Source organism: Arachis hypogaea, chromosome 6 (genome assembly GCF_003086295.3).
Source record: "Arachis hypogaea cultivar Tifrunner chromosome 6, arahy.Tifrunner.gnm2.J5K5, whole genome shotgun sequence".
Lineage (NCBI taxonomy): Eukaryota > Viridiplantae > Streptophyta > Magnoliopsida > Fabales > Fabaceae > Arachis > Arachis hypogaea.
The window spans coordinates 65,139,184-65,143,595 of NC_092041.1; positions in this window are offsets into that span (position 1 = coordinate 65,139,184).

Sequence of the window (4,412 nt, forward strand, 5' to 3'; positions counted from 1 at the left end):
TAGAAACTCCACCGTTGAAAATACATAAGAACAAGGTGTAGAAATGGCCGTGAGGCCAGCCTCCCAATGATCTAAGATAGCATAAGAATAAAGATAGCTACCAAGATGAAAATACAATAGTAAAAGGTCCTACTTATAGAGAACTAGTAGCCTAGGGTTTACAAAGATGAGTAAAAGACATAAAAATCCACTTCCGGGCCCACTTGGTGTGTGCTTAGGCTGAGCATTGAAGCATTTTTCGTGTAGAGACTCTTCTTGGAGTTAAACGCCAGCTTTTATGCCAGTTTGGGCGTTTAACTCTCATCCTTGTGACAGTTCTGGCGTTTAACGCTGGGAATTCTGATGGTGACTTTGAACGCCGGTTTGGGCCATCAAATCTTAGGCAAAGTATGGACTATCATATATTGCTGGAAAGCCCAGGAAGTCTACTTTCCAACTCCATTGAGAGCGCGCCAATTGGGCTTCTGTAGCTCCAGAGAATCCACTTCAAGTGCAGGGAGGTCAGAATCCAACAACATCTGCAGTCCTTTTTAGTCTCTGAATCAGATTTTTGCTCAGGTCCCTCAATTTCAGCCAGAAAATACCTGAAATCACAGAAAAACACACAAACTCATAGTAAAGTCCAGAAAAGTGAATTTTAACTAAAAACTAATAAAAATATACTAAAAACTAACTAGATCATACTAAAAACATACTAAAAACAATGCCAAAAAGCGTATAAATTATCCGCTCATCACATCACCAAACTTAAATTGTTGCTTGTCCTCAAGCAACTGAAAATCAAATAAGATAAAAAGAAGAGAATATACAATGAATTCCAAAAACATCTATGAAGATCAGTATTAATTAGATGAGCGGGGCTTTTAGCTTTTTGCCTCTGAATAGTTTTGGCATCTCACTCTATCCTTTGAAATTCAGAATGATTGGCTTCTTTAGGAACTTAGAATCCAGATAGTGTCATTAATTCTCCTAGTTAAGTATGATAATTCTTGAACACAGCTACTTATTGAGTCTTGGCCGGGGCCCAAAGCACTCTGTCTTCCAGTATTACCACCGGATACATGTATGCCACAGACACATAATTGGGTGAACCTTTTCAGATTGTGACTTAGCTTTGCTAGAGTCCCCAATTAGAGGTGTCCATGGTTCTTAAGGACACTCTTTTTGCCTTGGATCACACTTTTATTTCTTTCTTTTTCTTTCTTTTTCTCTTTTTTCTTTTTTTTTCGTTTTCTTTTCTCCCTTCTCTTTTTCTTATTTTTTTTTTGTATTCACTGCTTTTTCTTGCTTCAAGAATCATTTTTATAATTTTTTCAGATCCTCAGTAACATGTCTCCTTTTTCATCATTCTTTCAAGAGCCAACATTCATGAACCACAAATTCAAGATACATATGCACTGTTTAAGCATACATTCAGAAAACAAAAATATTGCCACCACATCAAAATAATTAAACTGTTATAAAATTCAAAATTCATGCAATTATTCTCTTTTTTAATTAAGAACATTTTTTATTTAAGAGAGGTGATGGATTCATAGGACATTCATAACTTTAAGGCATAGACACTAAGACACTAATGATCACAAGACACAAAAATAGATAAACATAAGCATAATTTTTGAAAAACAGAAAAATAAAGAACAAGGAAATTAAAGAACGGGTCCACCTTAGTGATGGCGGCTTGTTCTTCCTCTTGAAGATCCTATGGAGTGCTTGAGCTCCTCAATGTCTCTTCCTTGTCTTTGTTGCTCCTCTCTCATGATTCTTTTATCTTCTCTAATTTCATGGAGGATGATGGAGTGTTCTTGGTGCTCCACCCTTAGTTGTCCCATGTTGGAACTCAATTCTCCTAGGGAGGTGTTTAGTTGCTCCCAATAATTTTGTAGAGGAAAGTGCATCCCTTGAGGCATCTCAGGGATTTGATGATGAGAGGGGTCTCTTGTTTGCTCCATCCTCTTCTTAGTGATGGGCTTGTCCTCATCAATGGGGATGTCTCCCTCTATGTCAACTCCAACTGAATAACAGAAGTGACAAATGAGATGAGAAAAGGCTAACCTTGCCAAGGTAGAGGATTTGTCCGCCACCTTATAAAGTTCTTGGGATATCACCTCATGAACTTCTATTTCTTCTCCAATCATGATGCTATGAATCATGATAGCCCGGTCTACAGTAACTTCGGACCGGTTGCTAGTGGGAATGATTGAGCGTTGGATAAACTCCAACCATCCTCTAGCCACGGGCTTGAGGTCATGCCTTCTCAATTGAACCGACTTTCCTCTTGAATCTCTCTTTCATTGGGCGCCCTCTTCACAGATGTCTATGAGGATTTGGTCCAACCTTTGATCAAAGTTGACCCTTCTAGTGTAAGGATGTTCATCTCCTTGGATCATGGGCAAGTTGAATGCCAACCTTACATTTTCTGGACTAAAATCCAAGTATTTCCCCCGTACCATAGTAAGCCAATTCTTTGGATCCGGGTTCACACTTTGATCATGGTTCTTGGTGATCCATGCATTGGCATAGAACTCTTGAACCATTAAGATTCCGACTTGTTGAATGGGGTTGGTAAGAACTTCCCAACCTCTTCTTCGAATCTCATGTTGGATCTCCAGATATTCACTCTTTTTGAGTTTGAAAGGGACCTCGGGGATCACCTTCTTCAAGGCCACAACTTCATAGAAGTGGTCTTGATGCACCCTTGAGATGAATCTCTCCGTCTCCCATGACTCGGAGGTGGAAGCTTTTGCCTTCCCTTTCCTCTTTCTAGAGGTTTCTCCGGCCTTGGATGCCATAAATGGTTATGGAAAAACAAAAAGCAAACCAAACTTAGAGTTTGAATGTGGGGGTTCAACACCAAACTTAGAAGTTGGTTGTGGCCTCCCAACACCAAACTTAGAGTTTGACTGTGGGGGCTCTGTTTGGCTCTATTTTGAGAGAAGTTCTTCATGCTTCCTCTCCATGATGACAGAGGGATATCCTTGAGCCTCAAACACAAAGGATTCTCTATTCACTTGAATGATCAATTCGCCTCTATCAACATCAATCACAGCCTTTGCTGTGGCTAGGAAGGGTCTGCCAAGGATGATGGATTCATCCATGCACTTCCCAGTCTCTAGGACTATAAAATCAGCAGGGATGTAATGGTTTTCTACTTTTACCAGAACATCCTCTACAAGTCCATAAGCTTGTTTTCTTGAATTGTCTGCCATCTCTAGTGAGATTTTTGCAGCTTGCACCTCAAAGATCCCTAGCTTCTCCATTACAGAGAGAGGCATGAGGTTTACACTTGACCCTAGGTCACACAAGGCCTTCTTGAAGGTCATGGTGCCTATGGCACAGGGTATTGAGAACTTCCCAGGATCCTGTCTCTTTTGAGACAGTTTCTGCCTAGACAAGTCATCCAATTCTTTGGTGAGCAAAGGGGGTTCATCCTCCCAAGTCTCATTACCAAATAACTTGTCATTTAGCTTCATGATTGCTCCAAGGTATTTAGCAACTTGCTCTTCAGTGACATCTTCATCCTCTTCAGAGGAAGAATACTCATCAGAGCTCATGAATGACAGAAGTAAATCCCATGGAATCTCTATGGTCTCATTTTGAGCCTCAGATTCCCATGGTTCCTCATTGGAGGTCAGTGGACGTCCATTGAGGTCTTCCTCAGTGGCGTTCACTGCCTCTCCTTCCTCTCCAAATTTGGCCATGTTGATGGCCTTGCACTCTCCTTTTGGATTTTCTTCTGTATTGCTTGGAAGAGTACAAGGAGGGAGTTCAGTAATTTTCTTGCTCAGCTGACCCACTTGTGCCTCCAAATTTCTAATGGAGGATCTTGTTTCAGTCATGAAACTTTGAGTGGTTTTGATTAGATCAGAGACCGTGGTTGCTAAGTCAGAGTGGTTCTGCTTAGAATTCTCTGTCTGTTGCTGAGAAGATGATGGAAAAGGCTTGCTATTGCTAAACCTGTTTCTTCCACCATTATTGTTGTTGAAACCTTGTTGAGGTCTCTGTTGATCCTTCCATGAGAGGTTTGGGTGATTTCTCCATGAAGGATTATAGGTGTTTCCATAGGGTTCTCCCATGTAATTCACCTCTTCCATTGAAGGGTTCTCAGGATCATAAGCTTCTTCTTCAGATGAAGCTTCCTTAGTACTACCTGGTGCATTTTGCATTCCAGACAGACTTTCAGAAATCATATTGACTTGCTGAGTCAATATTTTGTTCTGAGCCAATATGGCATTCAGAGTATCAATCTCAAGAACTCCTTTCTTCTGATTAGCCCCATTGTTCATAGGATTCCTCTCAGAAGTGTACATGAATTGATTATTTGCAACCATTTCAATTAGTTCTTGAGCTTCTGTAGGCGTCTTCTTCAGATGAAGAGATCCTCCAGCAGAGCTATCCAAAGACATCTTAGA